This window comes from Buteo buteo, chromosome 1, assembly GCF_964188355.1.
Source record: "Buteo buteo chromosome 1, bButBut1.hap1.1, whole genome shotgun sequence".
Classification (NCBI taxonomy): domain Eukaryota; kingdom Metazoa; phylum Chordata; class Aves; order Accipitriformes; family Accipitridae; genus Buteo; species Buteo buteo.
In genome coordinates, this window is record NC_134171.1 from 31,169,062 (window position 1) to 31,189,173 (window position 20,112).

At 39.7% G+C, this 20,112-nt stretch overlaps 1 protein-coding gene across 9 annotated transcripts in view; it reads right to left on the reverse strand.

Annotated features, from left to right (window-relative positions):
• The window catches only part of CLOCK (clock circadian regulator), a 67,034-nt gene extending 47,432 nt beyond the window's left edge, over positions 1 to 19,602 (reverse strand). For 5 of the 9 annotated variants that reach the window (XR_012650130.1, XM_075026124.1, XM_075026119.1 and 2 more), the window contains exons 1-3: positions 19,449 to 19,602; positions 8,289 to 8,387; positions 4,730 to 4,817 (exon numbers count right to left, since the gene is read on the reverse strand). The gene's annotated coding sequence lies outside the window, so the exon portion shown is untranslated. Of the gene's footprint in view, positions 1 to 3,687; positions 3,792 to 4,729; positions 4,818 to 8,288; positions 8,388 to 18,610; positions 18,982 to 19,448 lie in introns of those variants that run through there. The other 4 variants (XM_075026076.1, XM_075026067.1, XM_075026105.1 and 1 more) reach the window with 4 other exon arrangements.
• Between the last annotated feature and the right edge of the window lie 510 nt (positions 19,603 to 20,112).

The following is a 20,112-nucleotide window of genomic DNA, read 5'->3' on the forward strand; positions in this document are numbered from 1 at the left end:
TATTCTCATATATATGGAAATAAAAAAGGAAGAACATCTTTACTTAAGTATTCAAATATTAGAGCACTGAACAGAACAGAATTTCTGAATGTTCAGTAAATACTGTTCAAAGGAAAATTATAGTTTGAAGTAGCACTGTAACATTTAACCAGCTGGTTTTTTAGCATTCTCTGTTTCTAAAACATGATCAATTTATATAGATACCAAATTTGCTCAAATTCTTTCTTCATTCTCCTGAGCAGCAGCAGCAGCATGCAATCCTCCTTTGTGGCTTGCTACTGACATGAGCAGAAACTTTCAAAGTTTGTGCTGACTAAGCAAGTCCAGAAAACCTACTTAATTCACCTTCTGAGGGTCACCAGAGAAGCAGCGAAAGACCACCAAAAAATTCCTTGTTCCCATAGATCAGTATGATCTTCAAGATGTTGGGCCCAGTCAATTTAATTGTAAATTAAGTTGATTAATTATGATGACAATATTACTCTTCAAGCATTGGGAATTTTTTTAATGAAGTCTTTCAGGACCTTGCAGACTAATTCAACAATTAAACACTCATAGCAAAAATTCTGTCAATTATTTCCCATCCCCTCCAGCTCTTTAAAAAATATTTTAAGATCATGTTGTTGACTGAAAGACATAAAACATAATATAATTGAGGAACTTCTAAGCCAAGCTTTTTTTAAGCTTTGCTGCTACCATATTTGAGGTAAGAATTTTCAAGATTAGGTTTCTGGGGAAAAGGTCACAAATTCAGCTCCTTTTTGTATTTTTGGAAATTCGGATTCTGTCCTGATACTTCCACATAAACTTTAAAAAGTATCAAATGAGTCCTCAGAGTTATTTATGTGAGAACTATTACTCCTTTTTATCATCTACAATACTCAACGCAAAATCATATCAACTACTTGGGACCATACTCACTACATTTGCATGACTTTAAACTCTATTCCTCTGCTTTTTTTCTTTTTCTCTTTTACCACTTCTCAAGCTTTTCTTTCACAAAATGATCAGACTACACTATTTCTATCTACCAAAACACGTCTCGGTATGCTTACTGCTTGCCCCTCAAAGCCTTCTCTGCACTCTCAAGTTCTCAACACCTCCCAGATTAGTATCACCATATTTTATTTGCAAATATTTACAACCTTCCCTTCCAGGTCATTACTGAAGATGCTAAAATTAGCACTGCTTAAAAGACTGCCATCTTAACTAGCAAGTAGGACCTAGTTAAAAATCAAGTTGCACTAGATGTATTTTACAATTAGTATTTTAAATCAAAGCAAATGTGGTAATCCACCCTCTTATATGCTCTTACCACACTTTATTAACAGAACCTGACTTAGGTTATCCAGCACTTAAGTCCTGAAAAGTAACATTAAGAAAGTATTTATAAAGGCATTATAGGTATTCAATTTTTCAATTAATATATCAGTTATCAAAAAGTAAAACTATAATCAGGTTTTATTTTCAGTGGCAATTCTCTTCTGCTCAGAACATTGTGAATATGGTTTCAGTGACCTAGGATCTTGCTAGTAGCCTATTTAACACTGGTATCAAGGAATGGGATTCCAAAAGCTATCAATATTCTCAGGAAATCCTGAAACTAATATAATTTATATGTTGAGGCCACATGCTAACAGGCTAATGAAAACAGCTCTATTGTATTTAAGCATACATTAAGGCTTGGAACAGTTTAGTTATGCCTAAAACATTAACAAACATGCAAATACAGTGAAGATGAAATATACACTTCAACGTAACAGTGCAACATTCCTAAGACAAGATTACTTAAAATAATGAGGACTCGTCATAACTTGCTGGCTTACAATTCTCACATTTTGACTCTCAACATTTTTCTTCATTTTAAATTGAGGCTTGTACCTGCCGCAATGAGGCTGTCTCCAGAAGCTGCTATATGAAGCAGTTAAGTACTAAATTTTGATTTTTACTTAATGCATTGTTTTTTTAGAATAGAATAGAATCATTTAGGTTGGAAAAGACCTGCAATATCATCAAGTCCAACCGTTAACCTAACACTGCCAAGTCCACCACTAAACCATGTCCCTAAGCACCACATCTACATGTCTTTTAAATACCTCCAGGGATAGTGACTCAACAACTTCCCTGGGCTATAGTGCTACATACTCACGTGTCAGTAATAATTGCTCTTTTAGAAAGGATTATACAAATTGAATGGAGAGATGCTTAAGCCTAGGAGAATAAAGTATGCTAACTTTTGTAATATGTTTATGCTAGTTACAACATGAGGGAATAAACTGAATAAAAACAACTTAAATAACACCGCAAATAATTTGGTTTGAAAAAAAATCACTGGCTTCAATTAAAAAAAAAGTTATCCAAAATGCTGCTGATACTTGTGCTGCTACAGCCTTATATATATATTTTTAAATGATTATATTAAAAGGCTATTGTTTTAAACATCCCTATCAAGAGAAATCTTACTTGAATCTTGGAAATCTTCTGAAGTGCTGAAAGCTAAGGCCTAGATTCTGCAAAGATGTAATAAATAAGAAATGTAACTGAGTTTAGTCCTAATCATTGGCTTAGACATGTGGGATATTACACCAGCAGTAAGTGTGAAAAATTATTGGGAATCTCTGAACTTAAAATTCCATGGGGCAGATGGGGAGAACTCTTATAACTGTTACTTCAAGATGAAATGATTTAACATTAGCAACTAAATATTACTTAAATTTTCAAAACGTTAACAAGTGCCATCTACAATCTCAAATTGAGGAATTTAGTCCAGGGAAAAAATAAGTCTGGATTCATGACAGCTCAATGCACAGAAAGATGGTAATAACTGCAAACACCTGTGAAGACCATCTCTTTTTCATTTTTTGTCTTGCTCCTACTTAATGACTGCAATAAAACACTGGACTTGGGTTTTTTCTCAATGCAGATGAGCAGCCCAAGCAAAACACTTGGGGTGGAAAGTATACAAATTTTAGAATTCTACATGAAAATCATGAAATGAAAGAAATCAGAAGACTCCTATTTTTAACAATTTAAGAATATAAGCAGGGAAGAAAAGCAAACTAAATGATATAAATTTCAAAAGGTAGTTACGATTTAGTCATTTGATTCACTGTCACTTGTAGTATTTATTTGTTTCCTTGACAGTTGGTATCAACAAAAGTTGCAAAGAACATTCATGGCACTTTGAAAGTTGTAAATATTAGCATTGAAACATATAACTTGATTTGTAAAATAGATACATATCACAGATGTTCATTGCCCTCATCTACTGACCTATAACCAAAGTGAACAATTTTGGCTATGTCTCCATGAGCAAGTAATCTGGAACAGTAGAAATGGATCAGTAGATCAAAGCAGCTGGTGCTGACACTCTTATGCTAGCTGTTCAAGAGGGTTTATTTTGGATTAGATTTCATCTGCTCTCCAGAAGCAAACATCACCATCACACAGGCCATTCAAAGTTTTCCAGGGATTTAATAATTGATTCAGACCTGTATGTCCCCAGTAGTGACAGAAGAGCAATTTGCACCTGCAGTGGAACTTACAAACTAGTTTTCTGGAAAAGGAATGTAGTTCAAACACCCTGAGCAAGTACGTGGTAAGGGGAGATAATTGAAAGATTTTCTCCAAAACAGCATTAATGATCCAAATCAAAATGGTAACGCATGCACTCGAATTGTATCCTACCTTTCCAGACCAGACTAACCAAAGCAGGTGTCATCTCACAAAACAGTATACTTGAGGGCACTGAAAGACTCTAGAACAATTCTGTAAGCTTTTCTTCGTAACTCCTCGCCACAAAAAAAAGAAAGAAAAAAAAAAAAAAAAGAGATCATGGTACACAGCAATCTACTGGCTACCACAAAAAGAATTTATTTCCCCTATTCCAGAATTCAGCAGAAGACATAAAACTGGATACCCCTGTCGCCCTGGCTTCATTTCTCTTTTCTTCATTTCTTCACTCCATCTTTTATGTCTTTTTTTTCCCCTTTAAATAGTTTACTTCTTTTCTTGTTTCCCCCTTTTTCTTTCCGATTTTTCTCTCATTTATTTATTTCCTCCTATTACTTGTGCTATTATATACAGCAAGAGAAAACTAAAGATTCTGGCATCTGTGAACTTTCAGACAGAACTGTCAAGGTTGGTTTTTATATGGAAATTCAGATGGTGTAGACAGACAGGCATGTAAGCACTACCACTGTGATTTAACTTGCCCTAACTCAAACAAAATTGAAAAGGACTAAAGGGCTAAAACGTGTTTGCTTTAATCATTCAAATTGATCTCCAAATCCAGTGCTAAGCAACTACGTGAATTGAGAAAAATCAGATTAGTGACACAGGAATATTAGTCTACTGTAACACTGAAATTAGCCTGGTTCTAAATATCACCTCAGAGAACAGCCACAGGAACACCAAATACAGAAATGCTAAGGGAAACTAATCAAGCAACTTATGTTGTGGAAGAACTTCATTGCAGAAACAGTAGATAAAAACATATCTGGGCGTACACACAGCTTTTTACCTTAGGAGTAAAGCCAGGAATATATTGCTTAATCTTTGCCTTTTTTTTTCCCTTCTGAGCGATGTCATCTGTTTATATAATAATTTAATCTTCTAGATTTTAGGTTAAATGCCAGAGTTTCTCTTAGCATTGTAAGTTATAAACAGGATTTTGTCACACACGAGTAACTCATTAGCTGCTTAGAATAATCAAAATATTCAGACTCACCTAGTTTCACTGACATTCAATATACAACATCCAAGTAATTTTCCAGAAGATTTTTGCAAATGAAAGAATGGGCTTCACTCTGCATTTGCTAAAATTTAGATGAAAAGAAAATCAGATCTCTTTAAAGCAATTCCTAAAGAAAAATTGTCTTTTAAGAAAAACAAAACACAAACCACAAGACAACATTATACAAACTTTCACATGTACATAAGTTGAAAATTTTAAGTATAATGACAATCCTTTTCATTTCAGAAGCTTCCTCCTGTGTGGACCTGGGCTTCAAAGCAAAACCCAGAGTCTGTAAGTAATTCTGGTTTTAATAACAAAAAAATCAGCAGAAATTTTCATAAACATTAAATACAACTTATTCCATTGATTTTTTTAAACCCTATTAAGCAATCACAGAATTTTAATATGAATTCAATGCTACATTTTTAATCCATAAAAATCTAAGAAGCAATAAATCGTTCCATTTACTCCTATACTGAACACAGATTCCATCTTCCTGTAACTCATGAACACTAGATGTTCTTAGGTCACTTCAACACAAAAAACCCAAAATATTTGAAAACGAAGTTCAGTGCCATCCTATAATAAGCAAAAGGGAGGGGTGGAAATGTTAAGATCATCCTCCACTCTATAAATTCTAGTTTCAGCAAAACAAAGTGGAACTAGAAGTCTCCAGCCTGTCTTGTAAGTCTATCTTCATCTGTTTCATAATTTGAATCTTTAGATAAACAGGGTGGTGACTTCACCCACATAGCACCTCTCCCTCCTCTCTGCCTGGCCCAGGGCATACCTTTACTTTGGTCAGCAACTCCACTACTTTATTTCATTAAGTCAACTCCTCTGATCCAAATATAAAACCTAGGATAATCTCTTAGCTTGCTCAGAAACAATCTCTTTTTTTCCTTAAATCTCAGTTAGGAACCAAGAGACCATTTACAGATCATTAGCTTTCTATAACCTCTTAAACAAATCTTGATTTAATGAGTTGCAATTTTTCTTTACTATGATAGGCAGAGCAGCCCCAATAATTACAACCAAGATAACTAACTGCTGTATGATACCGTATTTCCCATTCCTTGTGGATGGGCTCTGATTGTCCTGCTGCTACCCCTTCCTTATTCATTGCACTGCTACAGCAGGTGTATAAGAACAAATCTGAATGAGAGAGTGGTTTGATTTCACTGTTCTCCTGAGTAAACATGTTTTTGCACAAGTAGTGACATGGGCACGTTTCCAGAGAGGCACAGAGGCACTACTGCAAGCACTCACACATGCACGCAAATCAGTGAGAAAGAGTACAACAAATATTCAAATCTCTCTTCTATTTCCACAAATTAGTGTCAGAAGTATTTTCTCTCTATTTAGTTATTTGCTTTTCATACTTCTATGAAAAACATTAAGATGATATTTTTATATAAGTAAATACAAAAGTTCTGTAACTTAAGAACAGTTTTAAACTGAGGATTTTCAGCACAACTTTAAAAAAAGCTGAGGAAGAAACACAAGTAAAAGGACTAATGAAAATGTAAAGGTGAAGGAAAACAGCCCATGGAGAGACAAGCAGTAAATGAAGTTGAAGTATGCCCTGGAAAACACAAATTCTTAATAAAACAAAGCAGGTCCTCATGGTCTAAAAAGGTTACTTTAAAAGCAACAGCAAAGATGCACAGCACACATAAGTTTCCAGGATGCTCAAAAAGAAGTTTTTTGTAACTTTTAACCACACACAGTATGCGTTGTTCAAAACAATGTATTTTATTATGATCTGTTCTGAACACAAGAGCAGCAATAAAGAAAATCAGAGAATATAGAAAAGTTGAAACAAAAATGCACAACAGTTATGGGAATATACTATTGAAGCAGCACTTGAAGGACAGCATCAAAAGTAGATGCGGAATGCAGTTAAGGAAAAGCACAAGGAGTGCAGAAGAAAGTCTCCTTACTCAGTGTTTGTACCCAGCATTACAATGGAGTGGAGGAGATTAGGCCTGTTTACCTCTCACAGTCCAGCTAGAACATGCTCAGTAGCTCTGTCTGGTTATGACTAAAAGGATTTGGAATATATCTACCTCATCTGATTTGGACAGATGAAATGGATTTAGGCAAATCATTGAACTGGTACAAACCGTATTTTCAGATATCTATCATGCCGCCTAACGTAAGAGTTTGGGATGGCACAAAAAAAAAAAAAAAAAAAAAAAGCCTGATACTGCAGTTTAACAGTTTAAGTTTTCTCCTAAAACGTTGAGTGCTTGCTCTAACATATGCAGATGCTTTATCTTTCCAGTGGTAAGATCTTCAGCGCATTTTGAATCAAGAAAAAGGTACATTCCTCACCCTCATCTCATTCTCAGGCACAAGCTGACTTTTGGTAAAGTTTTAGCTGAAGCAGATATATAATGCAAAGAATTACTGCTCAATGGTTCAAGTCTTGCCAAAGTATAAGCAACTAAAACCAGGGTCTTTGAATAGAAAGCGTCAAGCATCACTAACTACAAGCACTGCTACCTGTAACTCCATTCATGATCAAGCTTCATGCACAACCAAACATCTCCAATGCATGATAAGCCATTAGGACTATAGGAAGGCTTTCTGCCAGCAAGACAAAATAATCCAGTTTCAGCAAGATTGGCACAGTGTCTGATCTACCTAAATAGATCCGTTTCTTGGGGGTTTTTTTGACTCAGTCAAAAAAACAATGGAACATCTGAAAGTTTAACAGTAGTATCTACTTACAATGAAAAAGCATATAAACACATACATGGAGGCTACAGGGGGCCATGGCCGTGATCCTCATGATACATCAAATCAAAACCCCTTTGTCACTCCTAAGATGAACCTTAAACAAACTACCCTGTCATGTGTTTCTCTTTGCATGACCACAGACGTACAAAGCAATCGGTAACCTTGCTGCAAGATAAGACAAATCTTGCAAAGATGAAAATCTGTACTTTCTAGCCCATCTTCAGCTGGATAGTACGTAGTGTTCAATCAAGGAAGTGCAGAAATGCAACCCTTTCGCAAATGAGATGACAGAGATATTGCTACTTGACCCTATTAAGCTGCATTCTTTTGCTTTCTATACATTCTTACATTAATACGGTATTAAGCCCATCTCAACTTTAAGAAGAGCACCTGCAAAAAAAACAAAAAAAAAAACCCAAACCACTCAATAAAGCTGTGAGCACGGCAACACATATGCTCATTCACTGTAACACATCACTGGGAGTGATATTAATTCAGTCTCCAGAAACCACAGGGCCACATTAGCAGACTTCATTGCTGGGGACAGTGCCATCACGATGTTAGGGTTTTTTTTCTTCTAGTTTCCAAGACAGCTCAGGTACAGTTAGTTCAATTGTTTCATTCCATGCTCCAGTGTACAGGATGAAAGCTTATTAAAAGTTTATTTGAAGTTTATTCTTGCCCCCTCACAACATTAATTTCAATCTCAGATTGAAGTAGAATGTCTGCCTTGCCTGAGGTTGAAAAAGAGATGCTTCTGGTTAAAGCATTACTGTTTTAGTAGCAGTAATATCTACGTACTTACTTAAATTGCCTAGAAATGCATTGTGCCGTGTCGAGTGGGTAGATGGCATTAGTAGTCCAAATGTGATGTCATCTGAGCAAAAGTCTTTGGCACAGTCTTCTGAAAAACAACAACAAAAAATCCCACAGTTCTATAAAGGTGAATCCATTCAAAACAACTTTTAGAGGTGAGCCCTTGATTGCTGCTCTGTTTTCTCCCCTGCCATTTCAGTCACTTCATTTCCATCCCTAAACTGTCCACAATTTTACTTTCCAATTCCTCTATCAACATAATGAAGTAAATACACACAAAGGAGTACTTCAAAAACGCATACCACCTTTTACGTAGCTCTGGCACTGCCTGAAATCCAAATCTGTGAGACAAATGCAACAGCCTAATGGTAACATTAAAGTTACAGTTCTAACACTGCCTAACGAAACATTAATATTACAATTACTATATTACAACTGCTTTGGGCTATATTATGACCTTGCAGAACATCAATAATACACGAAGCAAATTTCTGGAAAGAAAATACATCAATACAATCTTAACTGTGTGTGTACTATGGTTCAAACAGGACATGCGATCTACCTCAGAACACAGTTTAAAACTCTCAGAGAACATGGCACACAACAACATAAGAAAGACTCAAACATCTTCCCCTCACTAATGAAAAACTAATTTCAGTAAACTGTACGGAGCAGAAGCTAACTATACAATAGAGATTTCTATACACAAACATCCTACTTACTCCACAAATAGCTCCCCGTCTACTACAGATCACATATTCTATATTGCTACATACAGTGCTGTGTTTTAAATACTCATGCACCAATTTGGTAATATAATCTCACTGCTGACAATCCTGCTGGCAAAACCACCGCTAGTTATCACTATTGATACTTTCTATTCAGTAATCCCACGTGACAAAGTAGATCCTTTAAGGTATACATAAAACTATTTCCTTCCATCCTATGCAAGGACAGGCAGATTTCCTTTGACATAAGATAACAAAAAAACAGGAACTTCAAAATCCCTGTTCTTTAACACTTTGTCCCCCAGTACATACAACATAGAAAGAAGCAGCTGTCAAGCTGGGGAAGAAGAATGCCAATGTTTGAAGAAGGTCTACTGAACAAGCCTAATGGGATAAGAAAGGTAGACCATTATCACCTACTTATCTATTTTTCCATACAGTAAAATGAAATATTCTAATGTTAGAAATCAACATTTTTAATCAAATACCAGTATATAGATAAGAAATGACAAACTATACTCTATGGGGCAGCAAAAGTGTCTAGGTGCCATTTTTTCTAAAAAATCTATACAAGTTTATGGGAGATTATTTTTCATTTCTTATGCCAACAATACAAAGATTAATACAACTCAATATAAACAAACTATAAATTTAATTGTCCATATAAAGGTAGTACCAGTTTAACTAAAATAATTTTGAAAAGCAATTTAAGTTATTTTAATGAAAAAAAGTTTGTGATCCATTTGACTTAGATGAAGTGGTAGTGCGTCAATTACCTTTGATGTTAGAAGCTTCTACAGCCCCACATCAGTTGCGCTGAAACTCATAAGAAGTCCTCCAGCTTATACAAAAAACAGGTGTAATAGGAAGTACTGACAGAGCAACATGAATGCCCGAGATTGAATTTTCAGGCACAGTGGCCTGTTGTTTTGCCACTCACTTTAAAAGCAAATTAAATTGACAGCTCAATTTCTTAAGGGGTTAAAAAACCCCTCAGTACTAGAATTTGTGTCCTGACTTTCCTGCCAAACTGATCAAACCAGCATGTTCTCAAGTCTTTTTCCCATCTCATCTTTTTTTTCTTCATAAAAGCCAAACCCATCAACATAATTTATAAGTTTCTACACATCTTTTTCCTGTTCCATTTCCTAACACCTTCTTGTTACTCTTCATCCTGATTCAGACTACCCTTCTGAATTTATTATGCTTTCCAGATCCTGCAAAATAACACATTTTCCCTCTTTTCCTTCAAATCCCTATACTATTTGGACTTGCTTTATGCTGTCTTTTGCTTCTGTATTCTGATCTTCCTCCTTGCTGATCTACCTTATTCTGTTCTTAGAAACGCCAACTTGTTTAATGACTCACTTATTCATTTGAATCCTTGTCCCCCTTTCTGAGGTCATTCTCCTCACTTTCTGTGTCAGTGAAATTCAGATCACAAACTCTTCAAGGCTGAAACTATATCTTATTATCTATAAAACATCATGCAAAGCTTTAGTGCAGGACAAAATGTTTAACTAATGCTTCTGAGCTGGAAAAAACTGACGTACAGTATTTTAACAACAAAAACATTTTCAGAAAACATATTTTAAGCAAGAAGTGCTGAGATGTTAGAGAGTTATCATTGGAACTACCATACTAGTTCCAAACTCTAGTTTCATCCTCAACCACGCAACTGCCAGCAGTAGCTTGATTAACATATAATGAATGTTGCTGCTGTGGATGGCAAGAAAAACTTTATTAAATCACATTACTACATTAAAATTGACAGCAAGCAAAGTGTGTGTGTGTGTGTGCGTGTGTGTGTGAGAGAAAGAATCTGCATTCCTATCCATACAGTTCTTGGAAGCTGTGATTCATGCTGCTACTTGCTTTTCTACTCACAGTCAGAGGAAAATCCGGTTTCCTTTAGAATATTTGTTGTTGCTATGAAAACTACCTTAAAATAAGCACAAGTCAAAGTCACCTAACTATTTGCAGTCCATTATGATATTCTAAAACTGAAGTATTTTAATACTTGAAATTAATGAATTAAGATTTGTGAATACTATAAAATTTGTGAAGATTATCTCTGTTACTGAAGGCTTGAAAAGTATATTTGACATTATTGAGCAGGGAATTCTGTAGAAATTAAAGTAGCAAGCTAATAATGTTTTCTTCACTTTCACCATTACTAAGTCTATGAGAAGTTTCTCTAAACCTATCAGCAGGACACACTACAATTCTCCACTGAGACTTGATAAAAATTTTACAAGTTGAACATAATGAGGTAAATTTCAATCTGCTCCTTGTAATAGTTAATAGGTAATGCAAATATAGGCAAGACAGGAAAGAACCAGAGAAGTATCATTCTAGACAGAAGTCCAGCTCCTTCTGCTTTTCAACTAATAAGTCAATGTTACAAGATAGGGGAGTGGGCTTACAACAAATCCCATTTGGGAGGTACTATCTTTTGTTCTTATGCTGAGAGAAAAATCTTATTCTTTGGCTATTAATGGACATATTTCATTCAGTAACTGGTATAAACAAAAATCTTTGGATGGCACCCTTTCAGTTTTATTTCTACACTATTAAAAGCACTTTCTATGGCCTTTAAATGGAAATGTCCTATTTCTTAAGCTCAAGTTACACTTTCTTCTCCTCTTTATTACTGAAAGCAAGGTCTAAGTTCTAGTCTTCTCAAAGAAATACACCAAAAAAACATTTTTTTTGCCTGAAACAATGGGAAAATATGAATTTAATAACGGCTTAAAGCTCCTCTTTTTACTTTCAGAAGGATTTACTTTACATACTAAACCAAACTAAGGGTCAGGCAACCTTGCAGTCAGTGAAACATAGCATCATCTAATTTTCATCAGGACAATAATTCCCTGGTTAATGGTCAAAATATATTTTACCAGCTTATCATTGATTTCTTCAGCAGGCAGTAAAGCACAGTTCTGATAGCTCTATTCTCCTCTCCCCCACCATGAGAAGCCAGCTTCCCCTCCCGTTGTCCCTCTGACACACCAGTCCCTATATTCTCAGTCCCCATCCCTTTCCAAAACAGCCCAACGTTCTGACCGCCCCATCAAGCCCCGTTGGCACATACAACCATCTCCTGTTCTCCTATCCAACACAGGCCCAGCACATGCTGAAAAAAACAGGTCAGTGCCAAACTCGCATTGCATTATCTCTCTCTCAAGAGAGGGTAGTGACACATGTTTCCCTCTACCCAGTTTGCCTATTATCCCAAAACCTTTAGGAACATTACGGTCTTTGAGATTATTATCCCTCCTACAAACATGGCTGTAATCGGTCAATGATTTCAAAAACTATTGGCAAATGTGTAAGGAAAGAATGAGAGAAAACAAGGAAAAAGCATAAATCACGTTTTCCTAGGAAATTAGGCTTTAAAAAAGGAACTCCCTACAGTTTTTAATGGAGAAAATTTCTTGGTTGTTCACTGGGCCATGGGAAATAAGCAGATTTTGGTGAAACATTTTTCACTTTCTCTCATTTTTTACAACTTCATATTTAGGTTTCAAATATACCTTTAGGGGACTAAGGACTGGGAAAGTTACTCTATGTAACAAGACAGTTTTTCCCCTAATATGTCTTGAAGCTTTTGGACGATTGATGAAAATCCAAACCTTTTGCTTTTCTCTAACAAGATTAATCAGAAATACTACAAAACTTCTACCTTACTACACCAGCAGGAGCCTACCCTCTCCAAATTCACAACCACCTTCTCACCAGCAGCCACCAAACTGATAGAATATTATTCTGTCAGGCTGCATGTCAGTAATAGCCACAAACAAAAAGGCAAAAGCCAGTCTTTGACATTACATTAAACATGCAATGAAATAGCCACCAAACACATCAAATGCTCTTAAATGCCAGAAACTAATATTTAGTATGTCATTAAAAACTTTAGTCAAATGTAAAAATGGCAACTTACCTTTTGTTTTATTTACAACAGCAGCAGCTTTCTCAGAATTGGAAATATGAAATTAGCTATATTAATACAATTTATTTTGAAGTATCCTTTTTTTATTAGGCAGCTTGGTATCTCATTCTCTAAGATCATAATTTAATATGTAAAAGTATATATTTCCTCAAGATTCCTAATGTACACGTTAGGAAATTCACACATTAACTTTCCTCCCTCCTACAAGAGCCACTTGTTACAGTGCCTGCCTTCTCTATGTTCACAAACACTTGACCTGATGGTATTTAAAAGCAAATGCTGCAACTTTCTAGGTATCTACCAGTTCAGCAGATGAGATGCTTATGGGATCTGAGATCATCCTCTGCAAGCAATTGAGATATTCTCACAAACTTGTGGAGCTGCAAGCTAAAAACTCTTGTAGATGATGTTGTTAGCAATACTATACCCTACTACAAAGCACTTAAAATTCAGACATCATGCTGGATGATCAGCCCATTCCTTCTCTTCTAAGTGTCCCACAGCAACACCACTACCACGCGATGAGTTAGTAATTGAGTTCTGCTGTCTGCTCTGGCTGTAATAGGCAATACTACCCTAAAGTACAGTCTTCACTAAAAGATATCATCAGCAGGACACAAAAAGGGGATTTCATACAACAGGATCCACAATTCTAAAGTACCAAAGCCAGGGAGAGTTGCATCACTCAGCAAGACTTTTGAAAAAGTTAGCAGAGATGCGAACCATAAAGGTAACCAGTGAACACAATATTATGCCTTCGGCTTCACCTATTTCTGAAGGCCTAGGACACAGGTAAGGTTAGCACTCATGATCCTGGTCCCTGTCCTTGATATACATAGCTTAGCTTTTCCCATCCAAACAGGAGTAATATATTCTTTTAACATGCCAGTAGGAGAAAAAAAAAGATGTGCTCTCATTTTGTCCAGCAGCACAGGGTTACAGCACAGTAACCCGGAACAGAGAAATCGGAAAGCCAGTCTCTACCCTGCCAGGAGTGGTTCAAACTGTAATCTCTCAGCAGGCTCCACATTGCACTGGGAAGGTGGATCAACTCATAACTTCTCATTTCAGTGGCAATCTTCAGAACATGGAAGAAAAAATAAAAAGTAAAGCTTTGCTGCACAGAGCAGAACCAGCAGTGTGCATGCTTCTCTAAGGAGAAGGGCACCCAAATGAGAGAGAGGAGTCCTGGTTTCCAGTTCCTAATAGCATTTAAAATTTTAAATGGAGGAAAATACAAAATAGTTTTTGGAACACAGGCCAGAACACAAGTACTCACCTCCTCTTTCTCCAAAAAAAATAACTGGCCTAGTATCTCTCTTTGGCGCAATTAGACTTTATTCATCTTGTACACAAGGAAACATGGATTTTTAGGGTTTGGGGTTTTGTTGGTTTGTTGTTTGGGGTTTCTTAAAGGAGACATCAGCAAAACCTCTTCCTCCTCACTCCTTTGTGTTTCTGAACAAAAGGTAGAGTCACCACAGGGTTTTGGTCTGAGTCCAATCCCATAGGTGTGCCTGAGGTGTGGTTTGAACATGCCTTTGGATAAGTGAATACCTAATTTACAGATTGCCTAATTTATGAATAGTAAACAGATTTAGATGCCAAGATGCTCAGTTGTGACAAGATTATGGAAGATCTGAGTGAGAACAAAACTTCAAGGTGTTTGGAAAACTTTACTAGTGAAAACCTAGAGACCTGTAAAATTCAGCCAACACATGGCTACAATTTTACTTGGGGCTAGACAGCCAAAATCCATTTAAATCACAGTTTTGACTCCTCTGTATTATTTTATGGATCTCATCATATACCAAAATAACATACATCAAAAATCTTCTTGGAGATACCCGCAAATATCCTTTTTAATGGAACTCTAAAAGGACCTCTATAGAAGAACAAGGCCACCTATTTTTATTTTAAAAATCCACTTTAAATGGATCTGTCGTACTCCAGGAACTGTTTTCTTCTGTTTTAACATAAGCATAATAGTCTAGCACCATTTATCTTGTGGTACCAGGCTGTCATTATGGGTAAAACAATATTAGCTTCAAAACTGAAGCTTTCTCACATACTCCGAGATTATCAAACACATAGTTTTAAGGACAAAGCATTTAAGTACCCACATTTATGCCTAATTTGGCTACATTTTTATCATGAAGATGAGGAATGCCCATAGTATCTACTAAGCTTCATAAGCTTCACTCTCTAAGTCTTTATCAGTCTTGAATCTCATGGGTATATCTAATTTCTAAGGATCTATATTTAATAAAATATTAATACTACTAATGATGATTTTATAATACTCAGCAATGCTCCTCAGAACATCAGTGCAGAATAAGAAAACTAATTCAGTGATTTTAATGACAAAATGTAACAGTTGGAAAGAGTCCAAAGTATGCAACGCTAAACTGCTGAAAGAATCCGAGAAGCCTTGTTGCTTCCACATAATACTAAATATATGACAACCGCAGAGCACCGAAACTTTTTACATATATGATTATATATTCTGAAAGCGGCTATAATTAAGAATTCATATTATACACAAAAAGTATGGTAAGAGAATATTAGGACTATAAAATTAAACACTCAGGCATGAGGTATGCCAAAATTAAAGTGGCTTTTGCATTACAAAGGAATTTTGTGGCAGCAGTAGGGGTTGAGAATTCAGTCCTTCAGGGCAGCACACAGCTGCATTAACCATGAGTCTCCTTCCTCTTCCGTGATTTTGCATTTCACATCTTCAACTCCTGCAACAAATCAACAGGGGAATGTCCCACGAATGGTTTCAAATTATTACAGACACCCATTAACTGAGTTAACAAAATAACAAACCGCAATAGTAAGTTGTTTTCCCCAGGTGGACCACCCACAGAGGTGAATGAGATACCTTACCAATGGATATAGCCCACTTTGCTTGTGCCAGAGTCACACTGAAACACTGAAATCTTTCACTTCAGACTCTACTACGTGACTGAAGGTGCGCTTCCTACACCTCTTTTTATTCTGAAAGACAACTAAATTCAAAATAATAATACCAATATTACTAATAGTAATTCACTATTAGTAGAAGATGTGAGAGACACTTGAATGGTTTGGCCTCTGTCTGTCTGTAGTCTCACCAATATTTTTTTTCCCCTCCAGAGATAAAGCTACCTTAAAACAGCTACTGCTCTTCCAGCAGCCCGGCGACTCTCTCCTGTTCTTGTGCCACCCCTTCAGTGGTGCCAGTACAGCTTTCTACAGGCTGAACCAGCTCCATTAACATAGAAAGGTTAATACTTTGCAAAATAAATAGAAGGTAAGAACGGCAGGAACAACTACTACTTACTGTCTTTGCTACACAACTATCTACTAATACCATCTATCCTCAGAAACATTTCTAGGTCTGCTTTATCATCTGGCCTTTACAATTTCCAGCGTTCATATGGAAACTAGTACTTTAAAAAAGCTGAAACACTAAAATGCACTTTTCTTTACTTCAAACACCTACCAAAGTATTTTCCTCAAGAAAAACTAACTCATTACAATGTGGTGAAAAGGAAGGCACCTTAGCTGCAATTCCTCTTCTTCCTAATTATATTGTGTATTTTGTGTTAGAAACTGTATTATGGTACTAATTTTCTATTCGGAGAACTATCCATATTCTTCAATCTACAAAATTAGGCTGAAGCTGTGAGGCTTTAGACAGCAAAGTATACACACACATATGTCCTGAAGGGGTGCATAGCTAAAAAAGGAGCTGTTTTCAAATGATGAAATTACCTAGAGAAGAAAATTGCATTTTTGATTCACAACTATTTTCAACACAAGTCTATTATTTTCAGTAAAAAATTCACAACTTTTCAGGTTGATAAAAACACTTCCTATAAAGAACACGTGGGGAGGGTGGAGGTCAATGTCTCTACTACTAATTTATATCTTCAACTTTTTGCACAAATTTAGAATAGCTCCCCCCCCAAAAAAAAAGCTCTTGAAAGCAGCAAGTTCCTTGGCAAGACCAATCCATCCATGAAGATTCATGACTTCAGTAAAATTCTATACTAACAAGATAATTAACCAACACTACAAATTAAATTTAAAGTAATTACCACTCAGTTTTTAAATTGCTGAGTACAGAAAGAGTAAAATTAGCTACAACAGAGCGTTTACGTGGTCCTTAGAGCATTAATAAAGAAAACACTCTCCGCTTTCCTCACATCCTTTTATTTTATCTACGTGTGTTAAACTTATCTATGTAAGAACATGAAGCGGAAGAAATAAAAAACAAGACATGGCTGAATGACATCTTAAACTATTAAATATCAACCCAGGAGTTATTTTTTTTTACTATTTGGACTGCTTCTTATGAAGAGGTAACTCTTGCCTTACCAATGACCTTAAAAACGCTAGCACCCACATTCAACCAAAAAACCCTAACCCAAACACGTAATGTTTGGTAACCCAAAAGCAGTGCCTGTAACACTTTTGAGAAAGTATCTTAAATGGATATATGAAAATCAATAGTTTATTTTAAAAAAATATTACAGTTACTCGTCCTGTCAAGTAGAATTCCTTTATTATAACAATCAAATGCTTTCTAATTTCAAATAACAGGCCCAAACCCACAGATATTCATAGACTTCTATTCACAGAATAAAATCAATTTTATTCCTGTAAGATTGAACAGTGTGAAACAACTGCAACTGCTCAAATTGATTTTTACTAGGACTACCACAGTTGAGGTGTATTTCTCAAGTATTTCTTTCACTACAGTATCTGCTTAAACAATCCTCCTGCCTTCTGGCACACCTGTCACCCAGAGAAATTATGTAGGTTAAATATAACCACATTAAAAAAAAGAAAAAAAAAACAAACACAAAAACAAAGGTAGTTAATTTTAACCTGGATCATTTCCCCAGTCCAGTTACCGGACAGGGTTCCATGAACCGCTGTGCTGTACAGCTGAGGGGGGCAGCAAAGAGGTGCGAGCAGGGAGCAAGGAATGGACAGGCCTGTTTAAGTCAACAGTGCCACTAAAAGCACTGCTTGTCAAACAATGTCATCAAAAAAAATACTTGCTTGAAGAATCCTTTAGCGGATCAGGATCTATGATCAGCCACTCCACCTCTACATGCCACTTCATATCCCAGCTAGAACTACAGCTGACTTTCCTTATGCTTCTTAGTGGGTCAACTTTTAACATGTACACGAAAACAACGGCCTTATAAAAATCTCACCACCAATACGTTTGATTAGTTTACAAGCACTCCTCCTCACGAAAAAACAAACAAACAAAAAACCCCAAACATTTTGAATTTATATCCAGGCCTAAAGTACCCAGAATTTGAAAGTGAAGCCAACCAAAAATCCACATCTACTTTAACAGAAACACAGAAATGAAATACCACGGATTTCCAGTCCCTTGCTGGTCATATTTCACACACGCACGCACAGAGCATTTGACACGCTGATTTTAAGGACGCACGTAAGTCGGGAGTGGATGGGGGAAGCTACTAAGAACTCCTCGCATTTAAGAGCACGAACACGTTGTAGGCACCACGATAAAAGTTACCACAGGAGAGGGAGGAAAAAAAAAAAAAAAGCAGCCCACAAAGTGCGCACTCAGCCCTGTACCCCGCAGCTCCAGCTCACCTGCCGCAGGGAGGCTTCGCGCCGCAGCAGCGCCGGGCACCCTCCAACCGCCCGGTGCCCGAGACCCCGCCAAGCCGTCCCGCCGCCGCCGCCGGGAGGGCCCGGGGGCCCGCCACGGCCCAGCCGCCGAGCGGACACTGACCGCCGCGGCCCCAGCGCAGCCGCCTGCCCGCCGCGTAAACACGCTCACCGCCGCCACGGAAAAGCTCCCCCACGCGTGGGGCGGCGCGGGCGGGCCGGCCGGCCTCTCCGGCACCGGCGAGACGAGCCGCCCCACCGAGGGGAGCGGCGGCGGACGCGCCCCGGGGGCAGGCGCCGCCCGCGGCTCTGCCCGCCCCACCGCCGAGGGGCCGGCGGCGGCGCTCGGCGCGGTTCGGCAACAGCCCGGCCCGGTCCGGCGGCCGAGGGATGCCGGGGAGTCCCGCGCCCGCCCTTGCCTGCGCGCAGCCCGGGCGGCGGGGAGCCGGGGGGGTGGGGGGGGGGCGGCGGGAGCGGCCCGGGCGGGCGCCGGGCCAGGCGGGCAGGGCTCCAAACGTGCCCGGGAGTTGTGACAGGAGCAAAGTGGGTCACCGGGCCTAGCGGGTGCCCCGCGAGCGCCCCCCGCCCCCGGCGGCGGCCGCCCCCGCCCGCGCCCTGCCCAAGGGCAGCCGCTGCCCTCCCCGCGCGCCGCCGCCGCCGCCGCCCTGGCGGCGGGGGACCCGCCGCCGCTGTCAAACTTTAACGGCTTCCCCTCCGCGGCGTCCGCCGCCTTACCCCTACACCCCCCCCCCCCCCCCGCCGCCGCAGCCGGGCCCGGCGCAGCCGCCCGCCCCGCCCCGCCGCGCAGCGCGCTCCTTACCCGGCCCCGCACGGCCGCTGCCCGCCCGACCTCTCCCGGCGAAAGCCGCTCCCTGCGCGCAGCCCCGAGCCCGCCGCCGGCACAGAGCCTCCTCCAGCGGCAGCACCAGCAGCCGGGCCCGGGAGTCCCCCGCCACCGCGCCTGCGCCGCCGAGCCCACCGCCGGCGGCCGCGGCGCCTCGCGCCACCGCGCGTGCGCCGGGGCGCACTGCAAGCCGCAGCACTCCGGCCCCTCGCGCGGGGGCCGGGGCCGGGGCCGCCGCCGCGCATGCGCAGAGCGGCGCCGGCGGCCGGGGAGGCGATCCCCCGCTCTCCCACCGCCTCTCTGCGCGTGCGCGGCCGCCCGCCTGGGGGCCGGCTGGGCTCGGAGGGGCTGGGCGCGGGGGAGCCTGCGCAGGCGCAGCGGCCGCCGCGCCTCCCTGACCTCGGCTCAACTCGCCTCACCTCACCCCGCTCCGATCATGATCGCGGTCACGCTCCGCTCCGCTCGAGGAGGAAATGGCGGCGGCCGCGCTACCGAGCGGGGCGCGGGCCTTCGGCCGCGGCGCTCCCGCGGGGCCGTCTGCGGGCGCCCCGGGACCGCGGAAGCCCGACTCGGCGAGACCCAGCGGCGTGCCGCGTCTCCGGGCCGGAGCGTCGGGGCTCGGCGGGCTGACGGTAGTCGG